The 25318-nt window shown below is 33.9% G+C and overlaps 2 protein-coding genes across 20 annotated transcripts in view; one reads left to right on the plus strand and one right to left on the minus strand.

The window, feature by feature from the left end:
* CEP85L (centrosomal protein 85 like) overlaps positions 1-25318 on the minus strand; it is a 245024-nt gene that overhangs the window by 65665 nt on the left and 154041 nt on the right. The window lies entirely within an intron of this gene.
* The window catches only part of PLN (phospholamban), a 54240-nt gene that overhangs the window by 24465 nt on the left and 4457 nt on the right, over positions 1-25318 (plus strand). The window contains exon 1 of one of the 2 annotated variants that reach the window (XM_063813392.1): positions 17388-17485. The exons of the other annotated variant lie outside the window; for it this stretch is intronic. The gene's annotated coding sequence lies outside the window, so the exon portion shown is untranslated. Of the gene's footprint in view, positions 1-17387; positions 17486-25318 lie in introns of those variants that run through there. 2 annotated transcript variants of the gene reach the window in all.

Consider the following 25318-nt stretch of genomic DNA (forward strand, 5'->3'; position numbering starts at 1 on the left):
AGCAATTTACAGATTCAATGTTATTCCTATCAAACTACCAATGACATTCCTTACAGAAGTAGAAAAAACTTTTAAAATTCATATGGATCCAAAAAACAGCCTGAATAGCCTAGGCAATTCTAAGCAAAAAGAATAAAGTTGGAGGTATAACGTTACCCAACTTCAGACTATGCAACAAAGCTACAATAACCAAAGCAGCATGGTACTGGTACAGAAACAGACACACAGACCAATGAAACAAAATAGAGAGCTCAGAAATAATACCATTTACCCACAACCACCTGATTTTCATCAACGTCAACAAAAACAATCAAAAGAGAAAGGAAAGGACTCCCTGTTCAATAAACAATGCTGGAATAACTGGCTAGCCATACACAGAAGGCTGAAATTGCACCCCTTCCTTATACCATATACAAAAAATCAACTCAAGATGAATTAAAGACTTAATTATGAAACCTAAAACTATAAAAACCCTGGAGAATAACCTAGGAAATATCATTGTGGACACAGGCCTTGGCAAAGATTTCATGATGAAGACTCCAAAAGCAATCGCAACAAAACCAAAAGTTGACAAATGGGACCTAATTAAACAAAAGAGCTTCTGCACAGCAAAAGAAACTATCAACAGAATAAACAAACACCCTACAGAATAGGAGAAGATATTTGCAAACTATGCATCCAGTAAAGGTCTAATATCCACAATCTATAAGGAACTTAAACAAATTTACAAGCAAAAAACAACCCCATTAAAAAGAAGGAAAAAGACATGAACAGACACATCTCAAAAGACAACATACATGCGGCCAGCAAGCATATGAAAAAACATTCAATATCACTAATCATTAGAGAAATGCAGATCAAAACCATGAGATACCATCTCATACCAGTCAGAATGGTTATTACTAAAAAGAAAAAAAAATCAGAGGTTGGCGAGGTTGCAGAGAAAAGGGAACACTTATACAGTGTTGGCAGGATAAATTAGTTCAGCTACTGTGAAAAGCAATGTGATGATTTCCCAAAAACTCAAAGCAGAATTACCATTTGACATGGCAATCCCATTATTGGGTATATACCCAAAGGAATATAAATCATTCTACCGGAGACACATGCACAACATGTTCATCGCAGCACTATTCACAATAGCAAAGATATGGAATCAACCTAAATGCCCATCAACAGTAGACTGGATAAAGAAAATGTGGTACTATGGAATACTATGTATATACTATGTATATACATGGTGTATATACTATGGAATACTACATAGCCATAAAAGAATAATATGTCCTTTGAAGCAACATGGATGGAGTAGGCCATTATCCTAAGAGAACTAACATAGGAACAGAAAACAAAATACCACGTTTTCACTTAAAAGTGGGAGCTAAACATCGAATACACATAGATACAAAGAAAGGAACAACAGATATCAGGGCCTACTTGATGAGAGGGGCGGGTGGAAGGATGGTGAGGGTAAAAAAAAACTACCTATTAGGTGCTATGTTTGCTGCCTGGATGACAAATCACTTGTACACTAAACCCCAGTGACATGCAATTTAACCATGTAACAAACCTGGTTATGTACCCCTGAACCCCAAATAAAGGTTGGAATAAAAAAGTTTGAGAGCAAAAAGTAAATAAAACTGTACTGTGTTTTATACCATAACAATAAATCTAAAGATTTAGATGAAATGGATCACTTTCTAAGAAAATATCAATTACCAAAATTAACTCTTGAGATAGAGTATCTGAATCATCATAGGAAGGACTGGGGGAAAAGTAAGTCTACTCCTAAAATGAAGTACTGATTTTTTGGGTGGTTTCTACCTAAATCTAAAGAAAATATAAAACAGTAGAAGAAGAAAAATTTTGAGAAAGGTAATAGGGCTAGGCTTGAAAAATAATGAAGCATGTTATAAATTGACAGTATTTAAAACAATAATACATCTTAAAGCAAATACAGAATTCAAATTAATACAATACTATCATTTTGGGGGATCACTGAGATTAAACAACACACTTCTAAATAATACACAGGTTTAACTGACTGAAAATGAAAATATCAAAATTTTAAGGAAGCAGGTAAAGCAGTACTGAGAAGGAAATTTACAGCACTAAGCAGTTATATTAGAAAAAGGGGAAAAGCTCTCAACCTAAGCTTCCATCTTTAGAAACTAGAATATAAGCCCAAAGCAAGCAGATGGAAGACAAGAAGGCTGAGAATAAAAATCAATAGAGTTTAAAACAGAAAAAAACAGAAAAATCTATTCAGAAAGATAAGCTAGTTCATTGAGACAATCAATAAAATTTATAAACCATTACCTAGACTGAGAAAGAAAAAAAGAAGAGGCAAGTTATTAGGGAGTGAAATAGATATCACTACAGACCATCAGACATTAAAAAGATAAGGTAATTACTAGGAACAATTCTACACACACAAATTCAATAACTTGAATTAGACCAACTTCTTAAAAAACACAAACTTACCCAAATTCATTCAATATGAAATAATCTGAATGTCCTATAAACTATTAGAGTAATTGAATTTATAATTTTTTTAAAGTTCCCAAAAAAATCTCTAGGTCCAAATTGTTACACTGTAGGATTCTACCAAATGTTTAAAGAATTAACACCAATCCTCCACAAACTCAGAGGCGGAAAAAAAATGAATTATTTCCCAACTCATTTTATGAGTTCAACAATGCTCTGATAACAAAACCAGACAAGACAGTAGGAAAAAAGAAAATGACAAACCAACATCCATCATGAACATAGATACAAAAAACTTTAACAAAATCAAACCAAATCCAATCCAGACATAGAGCTATACATAGATAATATGTTTGGCATACGGTTTTCCCAGGAATGCAAGTTAAGTTTAGCATTTAAAAATCAATGCAAGCTGGGCGCAGTGGCTCACACCTGTAATCCCAGCACTTTTGGAGGCCGAGGCAGGCGGATCTCTTGAGGCCAGCAGTTCAAGACCAACCTGGCCAACATGGTGAAACCCCGTCTCTACTAAAAATTCAAAAATTAGCCAGGCGTGGTGGCTCATGCCTATAATCCCAGCTACTCGGGAGGCTGAGACAGGAGAATGGCTTGAACCCAGGAAGCGGAGGTTACAGTGAGCTGAGATCTGAGATCACGCGATTGCACTCCCGCCTGGAGAACAGAGTGAGACTCCGTCTCAAAACAAAACAAAAAAATCAATGCAATTTACCACATTAATAGACCAATTAAAAACCTACTAGAACCAATAAGTGACTTTAACAAGATTATACAATTCAGGGTCAATTTTTTTTAAAAACCAATTATATTTCTATATATTAACAACAAAAGGGCAATTAAAAATGTAATATCATTTACATCAAAAACATTAAAAGCTTAGAAATAAAAATGTAATAAATTATGTGTAAGATCTGTACACTGAAAACTATAAAATATCACTAAAAAAACTGGCCAGGTGCGGTGGCTCACACCTGTAATCCCAGCACTTTGGGAGGCCGAAGTGGGTGGATCATCTGAGGTAAGGAGTTCGAGACCAGCCTGTCAAACGTGGCGAAACCCTGTCTCTACTAAAAATACAGAAATTAGCTGGGCGTGGTGGCACATGCCTGTAATCCCAGCTACTCAGGAGGCTGAGGCAGGAGAATCGCTTGAACCCAGGTGGCAGAGGTTGTATTATTGACATAAGGATAGACAGACCAATGAAACAGAATAAAGATCCACAAATCTAATGATGCATAGAGTAAACTGATTTTTTAACAAAGGGGAAAGGTAATTAAATGGGAAATTGAATTTGGTATTTATAAATACCAAATAAAGGCCAGGTGCAGTCAGTCATGCCTGTAATCCCAGCATTTTGAGAGGCCTAGGCAAGTGGATCCCTTGAGGCCAGGAGTTTGAGACCAGCCTAGCCAACACGGTGAAACCCCACCTCTACTAAAAATATAAAAATTAGCCAGGTGTGGTGGTGCACACCTGTAATCCCAGCTACTTGGGAGGCTGAGGCACAAGAATGGCTTGAACCTGGGAGGCAGAAGTTGCAGTGAACAACTGCAGTTACAGTTGAGCCACTGCACTCCAGCCTGGGCGACAGTACAGACTGTTTTCTCTAAATAAATAAACAATAAAAATAAATACTCAAATAAAACTAAAAACACGTCCACATAGAACCATAGGCAAATGTTTACTCATAATCATCCGAAACTAAAAACAACCCATGGGTCTGTAAGATAAACGGATAAAAACAGTACTACATCCACAAAACACAGTACTATTCAGCACACACAGGCACACACACAAATTTATAACATGCAACAACATGGATGAATCTCAACAACAGCATGAAAAGTGAAAGAAACCACACTCAAAGGCTATCAACTATCTGATTCTATACATAGGGCTTCTGCAAAAGGCAAAACAATAAGAATCAGATCAGTGGTTGCCAAGCGGGGTAGAGGACTAACTACAAAGGGGCAAAAGGTAGCTTTCTGGAGTGATGGAAATGTCGCACACTTCTCTTGTAGTAAAATGATCCTCATATAATCGCAGTTTCACTTTCTCTGGTTTCAGTTACCCACAGTCAACCGTTGCCTGAAAATATTAATAATGGAAAATTCTAGAAATAAAGAAAATTCACAAATTATAAATTGTACTCCATTCTAAGTAGTGTGATGAAATCCCACACCATTTTGTTTCCTCTCACCCAGGAGGTGAATCATCCATTTCTCCAGCTCATCCACACTGTATATGCTATCCACCCACTGGCGTGTAGTGCCATCTTGGTTAAAGGACCAACTCTCAGTATCGCAGTATTTGTGTTCCAGTAATCCTTATTTTACTTAATAATGGCCCCAAAGTGCAAGAGTAGTGATGCTCTCATATTGTTATAATTATTCTATTTTATTATTAGCTATTGTTAATTTCTTACTATGCCTAAATTATAAATTAAATCTTATAGATTTAATTTATTAAAGGACTACTGTATACATTCTTCAAAACTCAAATTATAGCATTTTATGTAAATTTAATCTTTAAAAATCTTAAAAGTTGCATGTAAATTATACTTCAATTATCATATTAAAATTTGATTTTTCTAAAATTGTAGGTAAATGTTTACATATCTCCCACTCAACAACAGTAGAAGCAAAAAGAACTTATCATAATAAAATTGAAACAACCCAAATGTGTTAACAAAGGAATAGATAATTAATGGTGGTAGAAGTATACACTAGAATAATATATAGCAATAAAACAGAACTACTATTATACAAAACAACATAGATAAAATTCAGAGACATTATGCTAAACAAAAGAATGCTAGCACAGACCATACATAATCAATAATGGTAAGTCAGAACAGTAGAGATGGGTAGGATATAAGGTGTCACCATACAGACTGAGAAGAGTCACAAGCTAAACCTACTGGGCATTAGAAATTTTGTATCTTGACCGGAGTGGTGATTATAAGGGGAGATGTATGTGGGTGTGTATTGGAATGGAGCTATTATTAAAGATTAATATTCCTATGTACTTTACTGTATGTTAGACATCAACAAAAAATATAATACAGGAAATACTTATACTTTATTTCACTTTCTACCTTAGAAGAAGTATTGAAGGGAAATAAAGGCCTCATCTGCTAGAAGAGAATCCTTAAGTCCCAAAGATGCACTATAGATGACAGAATGCACTGTCGTGGCTGTAAGTTCCTATCTCATCATCACTTTGGTGCAACTCCACATCTGCAACTAGCCATGAGATAAGAGAAAAGGCCAGATGACATATATACCCTACACCAAGAATGCATGGATGAAGAATGAAGTTGATAACAACCTACAAGCTGGTTCTTAGGTGCTGTCAGAACTCTAGGAGAACAAAGAAGCCTTCTATTAAGGCAGAAGACAATCCTGCTTCCTAATATAGAAAAGAGGAAAGGATTTTATATTCAAATAACTTCTCCCCTATATCCCTTTAGTAACACATTTTTTCCCAAGTAGTCATAAAACAAGAATTTTTATTCAGTAAAGTCATAACTGGCTTTGAGAAGCATACCATTGCATGGCAGTTATATATTACTAGTAAAATATACATCTTGACGATATCCCAGAAAACCGAGGTACTTGTTTTGATAGAAAAACATGTATCAAAATTCACATATTGATAAATCATAAAATTACTGTTGCTATGCTATTCTACTTAGAATTTCAAAGTAATCTATCATGTTTCTACATCACTGTAACCAATATAAGTAATCAAGAACATGTTAATTTAAGCATATAATTTATAACTTATTAATAACAAAACTTTGACATGAACATGCAATGTAAAAGGTAGTTATAAACCTTGTAACTATGTGAGTTAATTTGAAGAAACAAAGTATGCCATCAAAGTAACATTTCAAAATGTGTAAAGGTGAAACAGAGACATTTTTACAGGTAAACACTTTTTATATATATTTAGTAGCTGCCAAACTCAGGGAGCACTGGGAAGGCCTCATTTAGATGTTTTACCTAAAAATGCATATGACACACTGTTCTCTACCCTAATGTAGGCATGTAGACCCTAACCATATAGATTTATAGACCCAGAAAATATACATAGGTACCTCTTATTGGAAATGGCAGATTCCACTCTCAAAACTGAGTAAGGATAGCAGGCATCTACAACAATCCCAAACACATGCTACTTAGATGAGATCCGGATACTATGAAAAGTTGCCAAAATATGTCACTTAATGGCCAAACATGCTCCTAATAAAAGTTTACTGTAGTGCAGCTGAAAATAGTTCAAAATTCTTTGGCCTGGACAAATACTGTTAAATTTAGATAATCCAGTGCTACCACACTTGACTGGAATACAACCTCTGCAATTCTTCAAGTTTGTTATCTCTCCTTCACTTGCCTTTGTCTCTGAGCTTATTCATCACTCACAACATGTCACGTAACACAGCAAATCTTCCTCTGTTTCCTGGAATAGTCTATCTGAAGAGATACTCTACAAGTGTTTTCTGGTAAGAGTCATACCTTAACTAAAAAGTAAATAAATTCACAAAGCTCAGTAATGAAGATGAAAATAATACAAATAACATAAAATTTAAAGAATCTTTATTCACCAAGAGAAGGAAAATATGAATTATGTTATTACTAAAAGAACTGTGCACTTAATATAAAATCTACGTCTTAACTAAGCCCATGTAATTATTTATGGAGTGCATTATTACGTATTTCTCTAACAACAACAAAAAAACCATTCTATCAGTCACCCCTTCCTATTATACTGAAGTCTGCATCTTGACCCTCAAAGTTTATATTATAGAAGAAACTGTTTTTAATAATCTAATTATTTCTTCAATGTGTTTTTGTTACCAACCCTGTAAGCTTTTTGACATCCTAATATGATTTACTGAAATAACAATTCAAGTAAACTGAGTTACTTGAAAGGTAAAAGACCCTGAAAAAATGATAAAAAGAAACTGATAAGATATAAATATATATATTAAAAAAACATCTTAAGAATGCATATGCATGAAGATAAAGGGAACTCAAAGTATTTCTGATTTCCAACATGCTAAACAACTAAATTACTATTATCTCTTTTCTTTTGGAGGGAGAAAAATTTTTCCTCTTAAAAATCAATCCAGTTTATATATCATCGGTTAGTATTATCATGTCTTTAAAAAATTCCAACAAAGAAATGAGCCATGCATGCAACATGATCTCATTACAATCATAGTACAAAAGTGAAGAGAAGAAATGGTTTATCCAAGACAGACAGTAACTTACTTTCTTTAAGCAAATCAATTAGAAGATTAGGTAAAACAAATGAAGCTTAAGTATTCAAATTAAGGTTAATCATGGACTTTACTTATAAAACAAATAGAATGTAATGTTTTCCAAGCATTTTGTTGCTATAATTTACTTTTTAAATTTTTAGATGAAATATAAACAGAATTTAATGAATCAATCCCTTGTAATTAACAAACCAGACAACAAAAATGGAAAAAAAATTAATGATATAATTGACAATTTATGAAACAGGTATCTATGAAACTGAAATAAAAGAAGTTTATCAAAATGAAGTACTTAATACAATATGGCTCTATTTTGGATCTTGCCCAAGGTTATGAATAGCAAATGTACTACACTATATAATCAGCTTCTACTAAAACAAAGCTATAGCACAGGTGCTAACATTTTAATTTATTTTAAAAATCAGACTAACAACATATATTTAATCAAGTCTTTATCATATTTTACTCTCAAGGGATAAAAATATTTGATAGTCATGCACTGCATAATAATGTTCCTGTAAATGCTGCACCCTTAAGATTATACCACATTCTTACTATATCTTTTCTATAGATATATTTAGGTACACAGTAACACTGTGTTACAAATTGTTTACAGTATTTAGTACAGTAACATTCTGTACAGGTTTGTAGCTTAGGAGCAAATACCATATAGCCTAGGCGTGTAGTTGTTAGTCAGCTATACCATCTAGGTTTGTGTAAGTACACTCTATGATGTTTACACAATAAAGAAATTGCCTCATTTCTCAGAATGTATTCCTGTCATTAAGTGACAAATATGTTAAGGGACCAAAGCACTGCCTACATTATCTTGAAATGTAGCAATGAATTTTTCTAAAAGGATATAAAAGAAACTATTTTTTACTTTTTTTGTTGTTAAATTTTATTTTAAGTTCCGGGATACATGTGCAGGACATGCAGGTTTGTTACATAGGTAAACCTGTGCCATGGTGGTTTGCTGCACCTATCAACCCATCACCTAGGTATTAAGCCCCGCATGCATTAGGTATTTATCATGATGTTCTCCCTCCCCCCCAAAAAAGAAACTACTAAAGGGAGCTATCTTGAGGGGAGAGGGAGCATGCTTTTACTTTCTATCAATTGGGATTTATCTGACTTTTCCTACAATTTACATATTATTTTTTTTCTTTTCTATCTGTGCAGTTATGGGTCACTAATGTTTTCTTCTTTTATATGTTAAAAATATCATTTTTAAAATGGTCTCAGGAGTCAACAATAATCTCATGGTGAAAGTGTTGAGTGGAGTTCAGACAGCTCCCTGTATATGTATAGGTCATAAAACAGGAACAAGTTGATTGCTGATGCCGATGTCTTTTTTTTTTTTTTTTAATCTCCAGAGTCCAGTTCATCACTGGCCTATAGTACACAATTAACAAAAAGAGGATGAGTAGCTAGAACACCCTAGGGATATTTATCAGCCTTTAAAAAAATCCAAAAGTATTTCCAACAGCAAAAACAGGTACTGTAATTAGCATACTGTAATAGTAATTATGGCAGTGGTTCCTTTCCTGTATCATGATAAGTTGGGTCTTATTCATTTGTGCCCTGATACTCAGCACAGCACCTGACAATGTTTATTAACTACTGACTGATATGAAAATTTGGAGATTTCTACAGAAGGTTACCATTTTGTTAGCAATGATATGTGTTAACAGTAAGAAATATCTACACTTAAAAGATTATAGCTCAAAGATCAGTATGCAAACCTATGTTTGATTAAAAATCATGCTTTCTGGCCGGGCACAGTGGCTCACACCTGTAATCCCAGCACTTTGGGAGGCCAAGGCGGGCACATCACGAGGTCAAGAGATGTAGACCATCCTGGCCAACATGGTGAAACTCCGACTCTATACTAAAAATACAAAAATTAGCTGGGCGTGGTGGTGCACACCTGTAGTCCCAGCTACTAGGGAGGCTGAGGCAGGAGAATCGCTTGAACCTGGGAGGCGAAGCTTGCAGTGAACCAAGATCACGCCACTGCACTCCAGCCTGGCAACAGAGCGAGACTCCATCTTAAATAAATAAATAAATAAATAAATAAATAAATAATGCTTTCTGACCCTTGAGGTCTAGCCTCATTTCAGTCAGACCTAGGGAAACTTCAACTAATCTGCACAACTAATTTTAGTTTGCTATTAATATAGAGATAAATTTGAAAGACAGTCTTCAATGGCCATACTTCGTTCTATTTTGGAAGTGTGAAGTTTCAGGAGCATGTTTTCATTGTCTAACATTCATTATACGGACTCATACTTATCCAAATATTGAATTTTGGGTTATTTTATTTTTTCAAGTTAGCTAAGGGAAAAAAAATCAATGTATTAATACTGGAGTCAACAATCAACTTTTCAGATATCCATAGTACCCTCAATTAAGCAATAAGCCCATTGAGAAAAGAATACATTAACGGGGCAGCCTTACAAATGACTTTGCCAAAGGCATCCTCTTGATCCTAATGTTGGTCCTGGAGCCCACTCATCACCTTTGACCAACTGAAGGGCAAATTAAATCAGCAGATGATGAGATGTTCATGCCCTTTTGCTATGCTATGCAAGCTTTTAATTTGGAGATGAGTTAAGGATGAAGTATGGCTTTCCTGAAATATAGCAAAACCATGTATAACTCTCAGTAGCGTAATTAAGTTGCTAGTAAAAAGTTACAATGCTTACATATCAGGAAGTTGGGTTTATTTCCACTGGAACATTTTTACATCTTTTGCTTTATAAAGTAAATATGAATTCCACATATCAAAATCTATTTTCATAACCTTCTCAAGAATGTATCTATGCTGAAAAATCAAGGTTCAGTTCTAATTTTACTCTACAAACTTAAAGAGGGCTAACTGTGTAAATGAAGCATAGAAGCCATTATGTTTTAGAGGTTCTCCACCTGAAGCAATCAAGAACCTATCTTAAATGTTGATATTATCAAAGTCTTTAAATAAAAGCTCAGATCTACATTAAGGTAGGATTACCTCCCTCATCCTTAGAGCAGGAGCACTGATCAAAAAGCCACTTGATCTTAACTAAAAGTGCAATTTCTTTAGTTGCTTAGTTGGTACAGTCATGTCACTCAGGATGTTTACTAATTCAGAGTTTAATTCTCACCCCAAAAATGTATAATTTTAGCTCATTTTCTCAAAGAAGTTTCTCTAATTATAAGGAAATGTTACTGACCAAATCTTGAAAATTATTACATTTCAAAAACAAATCAAATTCATTTACAAGCCTGATCACCCTTACATGAACTAATGTTTAGGAATAACAAGTTTACAGAACCAAGAGAAGAAAGAGAATTTAACAGATTTATTTACATAGATGGTAATCACAGTGTTGTTTTTTAAGGTTTATAATGGCAAAAATTATATCCCCTGATATTCAATAAGATAATTCACAAATTATGGTGTATTTATATGCCAAATTCACATTTACATAGTAAAAATAAGACATTAAAATTTGTAACATATATTTTTAATAAACAGCACACAAAAATGCCCAAACATATTTAAAATTATTCTTCAATGAACAGGTAATGTTTTAGGGTTTTTTAGAGTTTTTAAAAGCTTAACATGCCTGAAGACAATGACTTTTTTTTAAAGTGCATTCCTTACCTAATAGAGTGTCTGACAACCAGTAAACCAGTAGTTTAAAGAAATGAATTAAGAACTGGCTTTTTGTGAAATTTACATGTTTAACAAAATTAGCTAAAATTAATAGCTACTTTCAAAATAACCACATTTTTCAAGCTAGTTTAGTATAATCAGAACATTTGGGCTTCAAAGAGACTTTAGAAATTAATTCGATCTGCCTTCCATTTATTTACGAGAAAACTACAGTACAGAAAGATTCATTTTCTGAAAATCATAGAGTAAGGTAGAGAGAGGACAAAAAAATGAGAATGACAGTTCCAATTCAACTCCTCACTAATATTCCTTGACCAACCTTCAACCACTCCAAAAATCTCTTATATTATGGTTACACAAAACTATGGAAAGCCATTGTTTTGGACTGAGCCTTAATAGCCCATGCCAAACCACAATGGAGTCACTCTGGTTTGTTTTGGGCTGAGTCTTAACAGACCAGACCAAACAAGAATGGAGCCACTCCTGCTAGGAGCCACATAACCAAACTGAACTTCAACATCACCAAGTTTTCCAAAAAAAAAAAAAAAAAAACAACAGGATATTCACAGCAACCAATCAGAAAGGGCCCAGTTTACCTGAATTAGCATGATAAAGAAGTCTGTTTTAACCTTATAAGGAAAGTAACTTATAATAACCAATTCACTTTTTGTTCCTTCTTTCTTTAGCCTCTTTCTGCCTAGAAAGCCCACCTCCTCCACTTAGCTCATCTGATGGCCTATTTTTATAGAGACACTGCCCAATTCATGAATCATTAATCAAAGCCAATTAATTAAACTCAATTTGTTGAAATTTTGTTTTTTGATGTTACACACACGTCAAAGTGTGAACAAGTTAAAGAATTAAGTGCAAGAAAAATCTCAACTTTTCAGAGGCAATCATTAGGGACAATGAAAATTAGTTTATCTAAGTTTCTGAGGGCCTTTATTCTCTCTTCTTTCAACTTATCCTTTTTAAGAGTTCACTTGTAATAGAAAAATAATATTCTAAATATCCATTAAGTATAAAAATATCTTATTGAGCCTTCTAAGGGATAAACAGTGTGTAGAGCTTAGAAAAAATAAATCAGTCTCTATTCATGAAGTTTATGGCAAGGAAAATAAATAGACCTATATAATATAAAAAGTCCCCCACCAACTTCAGATTTATCTGACTTTTCTGAATTATAAGAGATATTCACTTATTACTTATATAATTAGAAATTAAGAACAAGCAAAACAGGGCTTCTCCCCACCTACTTCTGAATAATGAAGGAGTTCTATAAGAACAAGACAGTAAGGAAAATAATTCGGATAGAAGAAATAACATATAATGGCAGAGTTGTCAAATCGTTATGGTAGGCATACATGGCAATGGACAGATCAGGAACGATGTTTTATGTAATTCTGTAAAGAGTGGGTTTTTCATCTCGAAAGAGAAATCAATAAAAAGTTCTCAGCATGTGAATGACAATCAAATGTGCACTTGGATATCAGAGTAAAAACTGAGTAGGAAAGGGTCACAACGAAGGGTAGAAAAACTAGTTAATAAACGTCTATGAAAGTTAAGAGGAGAGTTGGTCAGGCTATGAGAACAAAGACTTATATTTCACAATCTGCATTTGGTTTCTAAGTGAATGGGGAGTCTGGCAGAAGACAGAAAAGGTATGAGCCTCCAATTTCAATTTTGTATCAAAATCAGTGATAGTGCCACCACAAAGTTTGCGAATGCAAGGAGCTCAAAGGGCTGAGATATCAACCACAAAGATAAGAAATTTAATATGTCTGGAGAAATACTACAATCATTAAATTGAAATAGAACCTTCTTAACAATGTAACAGCATCACGATCGGGACCCTATAGAATTTTGAAGCAAGTATTTGGAGACCTAAGGGTTGGTTTTTGTTGTTAAATTTGTTTTGTGATGTATGTGTTTCCCTTTGTTATTTTTGGCTTTGGTTCTGTCCGTTTCCTTTGTACAAAACATGCACTTCTCTTAGAAGTCATACTGCTTATTATTACACGTGCTCATTTGACTCTCAATTGGGAATTTCTTTTTCTCCTGGTGTTATCTTGCACTAGTGGTTACCTTCTAAATGTTAAATTTTCATTTCCATATTATTTGTATACTGATAAACCACAATTTCCTTGAAGCCACGTAGCATGCTATAGCATTTCTATCACTTAGAATGTTTAATAACTTTCCAAAAATTATGTAGACCTATATGAGTCCTTTTCTTAATCCATCTGGCCTCTCTTAATGTCAATGCTCTTGTCCACCCCTCATCAAGATGAGGAAAGAGAATTTGCCCAGAATTCAGATATTTATGAAAAAATAAAATGTTTGGGTCTCCAGATTATCTGGCAAATCAAGTGAAAAGTGAACCTACCTCCCCCAAATGACCCCTAAGCTTTATAGGTTACTTTATCACTGGGTTATATCAACAGCCCCCCAACTCCAGTTGATGAGTAAATCTTATTTTCTTTTCCCTATTGCCCTAGGGAGAGAATTTCCATCCTCTCAATCTCAGACCACTAATTCTTATTCGCAGTTTTGCTTAGATGTTTTTTGAACCAGTCCTTCCCTACGTAGCTTTAAAATTTAAGGCAGTAATTATCAAACCCTCAAGTACCCTCAAGAGATAGGTAAAATCTTCTTCCTGGGTGTCTAGGAGATCTAATCTAAAAAAAGCTCCTTATCTTTGATGTATTGTGAACATTACAAAAATTGATTCAAAGCTTGCATTTTACTGTATCTCTGTCTAAATATTAAAATGCTTTAATTTAGTCATCATTTATATTAACTTCTGGTCAAAAATTTCCAAAAACCGATTCTATTTTGAAGCTTCTTCGCCCTCCGGATACACCACTACAGACTGGAGTTTAAATGCTCAATGTAAAAGATTACTACATACATCACAGTGCCCTTCACAAAAAGTTAGTAATATAGCTGGGTGCGGTGGCTCACGCCTGTAATCCCAGCACTTTGGGAGGCCGAGGTGGGCAGATCACGAGGTCAGGAGTTTGAGACCAGCCTGGGCAATATGGTGAAACACCATCTCTACTAAAAATACAAAAGTTAGCTGGGCGTGGTGGCACACGCCTGTAGTCTCAGCTACTTGGGAGGCTGAGGCAGGAGAATCCCTTGAACCCGAGAGGCAGAGGTTGCAGTGAGCTGAGATCGCACCATTCACTCGGGGCTGAGTAACAGAGTGAGACTCCGCACCCCCCTCCAAAAAAAAAATTAGTAATACTTTTGAGGAACACATTTAAAATGCTACAAAACTATATAAAAACAAAAGTAAAGACATGAACTCATGATTCAGTTGAAACTGAATACTAAATTTCATTTAGAGCTTAGTAAAAATAAATTTGTAATTATTTTCCCATCCAAGTTCAAAGACACTTTACCCTTAAGAATCCACCTTCTAAAGGAAAAAAGAAAATAAGTGCTAACACTAAATGAACACTGTTGCAGGATCTCTGATAATCACTATGTACACTTCATGTCATTAAACCATCACAAATACTATTCCACAGATTAGGCTGCTTAGGAAAGTTATTTGTATAAAGCCATGTGACCAAAAATACATTCAAACTATAGTGTAACTCCAAATGAAGACTATGACAAAGCACCTCAAAAAAATTTTCTAGCCTCTAGCTGAGGAATCATTGAGGAACACTCTACTGATAACACTATAACTCATTAATACTCCTATTAAACAACTTTCTGTTTGGGCAATTAAAAACAATGTTCAGTTAAAACTAAAATCTAATACTTCCTAGAGTTCCACGTGAGATCATCACCATCATCGTCATCTTCACTAGCTAACCCAAAGGAACAAGGTAAACACAAAAACTCCCCACTCTTGTACCAATCTAAAAAGTAAATTTTTGAATCCATTTTCCAACTGTGTCACACACAGTTGTTAGTATCCTTCTAAGGTGTGTATATGCCTATGTATACTTTTTAAGTAAACTTATAAACATATGGTAACTAGGGCATATTTTATTCCGTCTACGGCAGCTTCTTGGTTTATCCAACTAAGTATTACTAATTCTATTTTCTTAGAATGAGAAGTTCTCAGAACAATGATCTATCACCTAAACTTCAAATGAATGTGTAACTGGTAGACAAACTTAAAGCAGACTTTCTAAAACTATTAACAGTGCTCAAGAATGCATCTATTTACATCTTAAAAATTTCTCAGTTACTATATGCTATTCTAATGAAAGCTATATTCAAATTATAATTTTTCCCCACAGCATGCCAATAGATTAGGAATTATAAACAGACAGATCTGGATTTGAATCCTGTCTATTCTTTAGCAGCTGGTTATCTCTGACAAATTACTGTAAACCTCGTTAGGCTTCTCGGTTTTGTATTATCAATCATCATTGGTAACTGATAGTACTGAGAGATCCTCATTATGTAAGGATTGAAAGAAAAATGGTTGTAGCACTGAGAAAAGTATCAAACATTATTCTGCAATTTCCTTAACTTGGGTTTTACTTTTAAGTTGTAAATTTTCCCTTGGCAATGTTCACAGAATATCTTTGCTAAAATATTATTTTTCAGTTAGTTTTAAGCTGACTCTTTAAATATCAAATGATTTGCTCTAGAGATGGATTTTCTTTCTTTGGAAGAAGCCAAGATCATTTCCATTTAAGGGCACGTAAGCAGCTGCTGCTACACATTTTAGTTACCCATAAGAAAGTGAAGTGGGCTAAGTTCACTCTGTCATAAGCATTTAAAAAATTAAAAATTACAAGTACCTCCTCTAAAATTAAAGAAGAGATTTAAGAATTAATATTTTCGAGTGTGGTGACTTAAGTAAATCTAACATCTAAGACAACAAATTAGATAAACAGAGAAGAGGAGAATGATGCCCGGCTTTACAAAAAAATTATTTCCCCAGTTCTACTGTAAGATAAACTGTTCTAGGAAGTTCAAAATATCATCTCACTTACTAGCATCTCATTTTTATAGTAATTTTCAGGAAAGCAACTGCTAGATTAAATGAGGCACATCCTTTCAAAAACATTACAAAACTTAAATTTCAACACATCAAACCTATAAAGCCTCATTAACTGAGATGTAACTGATTTGGAATCTGTAATTATTTCTTTTTTGCTATAAAGTTGCCCTTAATACTGCATCAGTTTATTAAAAATTTGGTAAGATTGTGTAATAATTTAATGCAATTGTTTTTAAAAAATCTTAAATACTTAAAGTAGCATATTGCTATTTTGGGGGTGTTGTATGTATCAGTTTAAATATAAGTATTACTATTCACAAATATATTGTTAAACTGCTAATTGAAGAAAACACAAATGAATTAAATACATTTATTAGTTCTTTAACTGTAAGATAAAAATAATTTTTTAAAACGAAAAGCAATTAGCCTGATTTTCTCATACTCCTTCTCCCATACACACAAGAACAAGAACAAAATAAGAAAACAGGTATAAAATTTTATTGTGTAAAAATATTTCACTTTCACTAAAAGCTAACATTATGAAGACACGTATTAAAGCAACAGCAGCAAGAATTCAATGAAAGTTGTTTTGCTTATACCTGTGTTTATTTTTCTCATAATTAAAATTCCTGCAGTAACTATTTTAGCTCTTCAACATCTTCACCATTAATATTCAATTATCTCTAAGCCTGAAGATGCATGAATCTTTAACAAAAGCTTTCCACCACCTCAAGTTTACTTATTTTTTTCATTTATCTACCATATACTGTTTTAAATTAAAAACAAAAGATGAAGCACAAAGTGTTAATGACTTTTCCACACCTAAAGTAAGAAGTTCTAAAGTTTGGTTGTGATAAGACTGAGACTGTGGCTAACCAATCGAAACTTCAGAATTCCTATGTGACATCATAAGACCTCCCTAGAACACTTTTTCTCCTCCACCTACTGCAACTGTTCCCATAAACTGGGTGACAGAGTCAGAAAACTCCCCAGCTAAACACCCGTTAAGACTTCATACAACACAATACTCTATATTGTGATGATCACAGCAGCCAAGGTAAGAAACAGATTTCGCTGACTTTGGTAATTCTTACTTTCTATAATTCTTAATTCCTATAATTTCTATAATCTGAACTTTTAAAATGAGTTAATTTTATGAATATCAGTTCAAACTTAGGCAATAAAATGACATGACAAAGTGCTTAAATTTATAAATGCTTATCCATTTAGTGACAGGAAAAATGAGACAACTTTGAAATGAAAAAGGTCATATTCATCTTTGATCCTGGTTACTGGTTTGTCATTTAAATTTAACTTTCACTTTTATTTTGCTTTTCAAATGTGAATTTCTGCCAATTAAAAAATCTTCCAATTATGTTACCATATTTGGTAGTAGTGGTTAATTTCTCCATGCAAAAACAATGACTTAATTTTGTTATTTATTGCTCTGCTGAGAAACAGTGCAGAACTGAGCTATTTACATCTGAACTAATATGAATAGTCATTCGACTACAACATGCACATTATCAGCATGCCTATTCCAATATTATCATAATTTCATACAGTGAATAATGAAATGGAGTTTAAGAATATATAATACAAGCTACTTTTAAAGTGCCCTTGAGGATGTTTCCCCTCTAAAGTCCAGTCAACTTTTAACAAACATTTCTAAAAAATTCCATGCTATTAATAAATTGAGTTACTGATATTAAATTCAATATTGTATCATAAAGAAGTTTAGAAATTTTAAAACAATGTTCACAAACACAAAAAATCTGACGTTAGAGAATAATTTGATACTTTAAAAAGTTCTTTTGACACACGAATATTCTTAACTATCTTATTTTCACACAAATTTGATTAAATGGATTTCTGCCTATTAATGCCTATAGTTTTGTCAAGTTATTATCCTCCAGTGGTACTCCATTTCCTCTCTCGGATTTAGAAAGAAAGGAGAAAATAAAATAAATGCCAGGAATGGAGATGCCACAATCAATTTTATGACTTCTGTTTGAATTCTACCCTATTCTTTATGTTACAGTCCTCAATTTAGTAAATGAAACGTTTCCTCATTCTTAGATCTCTGTCAGGGCATACAGAAAATTACATATATTTTATTTATTTTGATTTTCATATTTCATATATATGTTAAAATAAAATTTATCTCTAAAATTCTCAATTCCTATGACAAATGTTAATTCTATTGCTCACTACAAATAAGAACTTTGTAACTCCGTAAGCAGCTTTCCTTAAGACATAAAAAAACATAATTTTTGTCTACCACTGAGGTATCCTAATTGTGTCTCCATATCTCTATACTCATATTTTTCCTTTGATATTACATAAAAGTCATTCAGTGTAGGTGTCTTATGTTATTTGTGCATTTTTATTCAAATATCTATCAAATTACATTCTCACACTTCAAATTGGGTGTTCACGAGTTATTTTATTGTATCAGAATTTTGCTATATCACATATTACTCTAAAAAGTACACATACTTCTGGATAGAGCAGAAATTATATTAAACTTACCCTTAGCTCACTAGTATGTCTCAGTTAACAGAAATTACAGTTACAGAGACTGCTAAAATTTCAAATATAATGTGGTAGTACCATACATTGTGTCCCAACTAGTTCATCTATACCTTAAGGTGCAAGTTAAGTATTGTCTTTGTTTATGAAGACATGTGGTTTCAAAGTAAGTGCTAAAAAAAGTGTTAGATGAAATCAAATGGAAAAAATATGAAAGATGTTTAAATTAAGAAGCATTAAGTTTTAAAAACACATGAAAGAGCCAGAGTACTTGCTTTACTAAAAGGCGTGACAGCACTATCATTTCCTAAAACTCAAATATCAAATCCATTTTATTTGTATTTTAGTAGGCATAAAGGAAAATAATCACATTTGGGTATATAATCATATCTTTAAATTAGTGAGATTATGAAACAATAAGAAAATATTGCATAAATACAATAGTTTCAGAAAATTTTAATGTATTTTAATGTTTTAATGTACTCATTACACATGTACACTAAATTATGTAATAAATTTTTAATTAAAAAACTTAAAGTCTAGTTACCTCTCCAAATTAGACAATATGTTACCAATCCCAGAAATGAGGAGGGCCAATGAACACTTCTTTTTTATTCTTAAAGAGCAATTTCCTAATATACTCGTGTACACAAATATTTCACTTGGTCCTCTTAATTATATATTTGATACTGCATCCCTATTCTACAATTTAGGAAAGATGCAAAAAGGTGAACTGCTCAAGATCACAGAACTAAGAAAACAGGGAAACCTTGGCAGAAGTTTAAGTTTTGTCACTAAGCCACATGCACATCCTCTATATACTGATCAGCATGGCTTAAAGTAAATCATGACACTGACAAACAAAATTTGAAAGCCCCCAAATACTGTAAATGATATTCTAAAAGGCAAAAGGCAAATTCAGAGAATACAAACTTCTATTTTAATTAAAAGCCATTCCACTCCATTTAAATTCAATTTATGCATAGCATTACATTCTTAATAGTCTAAATTATATTCTACTGATCATTTTCAAAACCAGAAATATACGAAAATTACAGATGTCCTTAGTTATTAAGCAATACCTCCTGGAAGGCAAAATTCAAACTAACTGCACAGACTTTAAAAAAAATAACACACCCTAATCAATCAAAGTTTCCTTTTATTTGTTTCATTGCTAAAATACTCATGGCTTCAATTCATCTGATACCTAAAATCCAAGTTAACATCTCCTCAAAACTTTCACAAAAATCACATTTCGATACTTTATTCTAGGTTCCCTAGAATCAAGTAGTCTCTTTGTACAATTTCAAAGTTCTTACCCAGAGTAATTCTGAAGCATGTGTTACCAAATAAACACATGAAAATGAAGCCTGGATGTACAGCATATTCATAGTCAACTGGGGACCTCTAGTGCCTTTGAAAAGGTACTCCATCTTTAGTTTTCAACCCCCATCCCCCGCCCAAAAAAAAAAGGTTGACTAACTCACTCACATTAATAGGGGGTATATTTATTAAGTGGCATTCATTTTTCCTTAAGACTTTCTCAATACTACCTCCCCATATTCTCTTCCCCCAGAAAAGATTCTGAAGTTCCAACTCCTACAGGGTTAAGAAGAATATTTTACTTGTAAATACACTTGTAAAGCATTGTTTCAATATTTAAAAAACAATAATGAAGGCAAACCTACAGACAATATAGCAACAGCAATAAGCTAAATTGTCAATTTTAGAGAGAAAAATATCTCTGTGCTGTTGTTTAATGAATTCTCCTCAAGACAGAGCTTTAACATGAGGAGCACTTCATTATGGGTCAATTTAGGAATGAGAATATATTGATTTTTATGCATATACAATTATTTTCATAACCAGACAGAAGCAGCTTGAAGATTCTTTCAAACAGCCAGTCTGGACCAACAAAGCTCTGGAATGTTGCTACCACAAAGTAACTTCAAATAGAATGTCCAAGTTTAGTATTAGGCAATCTCAGAAGGAAAATGACTCCACTGGAGTGAACTTTTGTAAGCCAACAGATTCATCGTAAATCTAATGATGAACTGTCCTAATTTATTACCACAAGTCCAAAAAAGGGTACATACACATTCACTTATGGCTTATCAGTGGAAATGTCAGAAAGTAGTAGAAAAATAAAATTCCAAATAATCCAAATATAGACAAGTCCTGTTTATTCAATCTATAGAAAATTCTAATCTTCTAAACCAATTAGATGGAAAAAACATTCTAGAGTATATCAGACTGTAGCCTTAGATATTACTTGAATTCAATTTAATAAAGTATTTCTTCAGTACTCCCATGTTTACTAAAAGAATAAACAAAATTAAAAGGAGAAAAGCAAAATTCTAAATTCTACAAACATAAAGAATCCCAGGAATTTATTATTTCAGCAAAAGGAATACCACCAAAAATACTGAAGTTTGAGAAGTTCTGCAAGAAGTGAACATGCTTAAAGTATAGATGGAGATTAATGCTCAGCATATACAACATCATTAAAGTATCAATTGTCTAGCAAGTCATAAAGCAGGCCACCAAAAGTTTTCAGAAGACTATTGAGGTTCCTTCCGCACAAGAATGCATCTGGTATTACATTGCTAAAACAGGACTCACTGCAGACAAAGTAAGGACTCCTGAAGGAGTTGATATATAGTAGCTTCCACCAAACATGTTGCCTAACATGGTATATGACATTAGTCAAAAGATTAGAGTTGCCTAATGGCTTTTCTATTTCCTTCTTCCACCTCAAAAAAAAACCAGAATACCATCTTGAACTTGATTTTTTTTTAAATTTCCAGCGTTACTTTTCTTGAGGAAAGGACGACAACCAAAGGATTTATAAATCCCACAAAGAATAGTAAAGAATTCTTTATTTTTGTTCCTCTCATTCCCCTAAAAAGTAGAGTAATCATGGATCCACAGACATAAGATACTCTGTGGATACTTTCCTGCCTCTGACATGTAACTCAAGAGACAGGAGTCTGGCATTTCTACACCCAAACTCCTAACAAGCACCTTTCATGTTTTCAATACTCTTGATTCTAGGGCCTAGAAGACAATTTGATTTTAAAATTCATCTATAAATGAATACCACTCTTGTGTCAAAACAACCAATTTATATATATTGTCATTCTTTTAATAAAAGGGTGGAGAGCAGCTTCAGTTTCCATGGTTGTTTAGGCCATATACAAGTTCAGAAAATCCCAAAACTATTTATGATTAGACTAACAGAATGCTCTAAAAAGATCAGATAACATGAAAATAAAACTAAGCTATTTTTGTATGCTTTCCATCGAAACATTACTCTATTAAACAGCTTAGCTGCTAAGAAATTTTTTTAAAAAAAAAAAGGAAACTCATACAGTGGTTGTCAGTGCAGAGAAGAGAATGATAAACATCTGACAACCATGCCATAAATTATAATGTAGTAAAGGTCACAGACAACTCCAAAAATAGGATTCTGCTGTTCCCACAACAAAGGTTTTCAATTCTCAACGTATGACAGGAAGCCCCATCTTCTATGGATAAAATCTGGCCTAATTATCATCATATAAATGTTGGTATTCAGTAGAACTAGGATTCCACACATTTCAGATGATAACTGTAAAAAATTGAGCCCAATAAATTAAATGTATATCATTAACATTTTAGCATGTAAAGCAGATTTGTTTTAAGTTTAGGCATAAAATCATAAAGTAGTTACAAATAACTTTAGGATTATGGCATATTTCTAAATCTGACAAGAAACAGGATACTATTTTTGGTCATCTCCTTTACACCCAATTTGTTTCCAGAAACAAACTCTTCTTTTTCAATAACAGTTAGCTGTTGTAGGATTATAAGATCATCTTTAAAGTATGTTAACTATGCTTTAAACAGTAAAGAGCTCATCTCTTTAGGGCATATCTCTGTATTTCACAAATACTAAAAACCCATTTATACAAAGCCTAGTTCAGGTTAATACTGTGTTAATCAGGTAACCATTAATTTAGGTGAATCCTCTAAGCCTCATTTTTCTCACCTGTGATAGAAAGAGACTTGAGGAAAATATTAGAGCTTACATGTTCAACTAACAAATTGTTATTAGAACTAGTTAATCTGTCAATCACAGCATTATTTTAAAAATTTTTTAACTTATTATTAAAAATGAGGGCCAGGCATGGTCATTCACACTTGTAATCCCAGGAATTACCTGAGCTCAGGAGTTTGAGACCAGCCTGTGCAGCACAGTGAAACCCTGTCCCTACCAAAAATACAAAAATTAGCCAGGCATGGTGGCGCACACCTGTGGTACCAGCTACTCAGGAGGCTGAGGCAGGGAGATCGCTAGAGCCTGGGAAGTTGAGGTGCAGTGAGCCACGATTGCACAACTGCACTCCAGCCTGGGTGACAGAGCAAGACCCTGTCGGTCATTCATTCATCCATTCATAAAAACAATTAATTAATTAAAAATGAGATGGGGTCTCATTATGTTGCCCAAGCTGGTCTCGAACTCCTGGGCTCAAACGTTCGTCCCGCCTAGGCCTTCCAAAGTGTTGGAATTATAGATGTGAGCCACCATGCCCTGCCCACAGCATTATTTTTAATTAACAATTTTCTAATAGTTTTAGTCATAAAAATCCCTTATTTAACTTTAGTGATTTATTGAAGCATACCAATTATGCACTAAGTACTAGGATACTAAATGAACACACAGTTTCTTTACTTCAGAAACTATCAGTCTAGCTGGGGATACAAACATGTAAATTGAAATTGTGCTATAATCTGACAGATATCCTCATATAGATAACACTAAAGCCCTATTAAAAACCAGTAGAGGTGACAACCAATTCCACCTTAATAACTAATGAAAGGTTTCACTAGGAAGTGATATTTAAACTGAACCTTAAGAATCAACTGAAGCTTGCATGGCAGACAATCAAAAGGTGGAGAACACATTCCAGGCAGAGATAGAACAACATGTGCAAAGAACAAAATCACAAAAGGGAATGGAGTATTTATGGAAAGGTGACATGTTTCATGTGACTGAAGTACAACTTACCAGTGTCAACGTAGGGGATGACTCCTGTATATGCTTCATGATAAACTCCTGGCCAACTCCCTCCTTTCCCATGTTTTGTCTCAAAATAATTTTTTAAATTTCTGACCTTTTAAGACCACTTAAGCCCAAAAACCTCACAAAACCATATGTTCAAATAGGAATTACCAAGTCTAATTATTATTCCTTTCTTAACTGTATTCTGCTACACATCTTCATAAAAGGTGACTACTCGGCCAGGCGCAGTGGCTCACGCCTGCAATCCCAGCACTTTGGGAGGCCGAGGCAGGTGGATCACGAGGTCGGGAGATCGAGACCATCCTGGCTAACACGGTGAAACCCCGTCTCTACTAAAAACACAAAAAAATTAGTCAGGCATGGTGGCAGGCACCTGTAGTCCCAGCTACTCGGGAGGCTAAGGCAGGAGAATGGCGTGAACCCGGGAGGTGGAGCTTGCAGTGAGCCGAGATCGTGCCACTGCACTCCAGCCTGGGCAACACAGCAAGACTCTGTCTCAAAAAAAAAAAAAAGTGACTACTCAAATATAAATAAAATCTTCCCATAATTTTCCAATCCACTAGATCTACAATAAGCAAATATCAACATAAGCAACTTAAAGGATGAATCTCAATAAAGAACAAAAGAAAATCTATTTATATTTTACCTGAAGAATTCAAACAAAAGTCATTAAATATATGTCAAGTTTAAGCTGCTATGTTCCTTATTTTTAACTTTTGTTTTAAGTTTGGGGGTATGTGTGAGGGTTTGTTACACAGGTAAACACATGTCATGGGGAGCTTGTTGTATGTATTACTTCATCATCCCGTTATTAAGCCCAGTACCCAACAGTTTTCTGCTCCTCTGCCTCCTCCCATCCTCCCCACTCAAGTAGACCCCAGCATCTGTTGTTTCCTTCTTTGTGTTCATAAGTTCTTATCATCTTGCTCCCACCTGTAAGTGAGAACCTGTGGTATTTGGTTTTCTTTTCCTATGTTAGTTTGCTAGGGATAATGACCTCCAGCTCCATCCACGTTCCCGCAAAAGACATGATATCATTCTTTTTTATGGCTGCATAGTATTGCATGGTCTATATGTACCACATTTTCTTTATCTAGTCTGTCACTGATGAGCACTTAGGCTGGTTCTTGTCTTTGCTATTGTGAATAGTGCTGCAATGAATATTCATGGGTGTATGTCTTTACGACAGAAAGATTTATACTCCTCTGGATATATACCCAGTAATGGGATTGTTGGGTCGAATGGTAGTTCTGCTTTTATAAGCTGCTATTTTCTAAGAAGAAGTGTTATAGA

Source organism: Pan troglodytes, chromosome 5, assembly GCF_028858775.2.
Source record: "Pan troglodytes isolate AG18354 chromosome 5, NHGRI_mPanTro3-v2.0_pri, whole genome shotgun sequence".
In the NCBI taxonomy this organism is placed as follows: Eukaryota; Metazoa; Chordata; class Mammalia; order Primates; family Hominidae; genus Pan; species Pan troglodytes.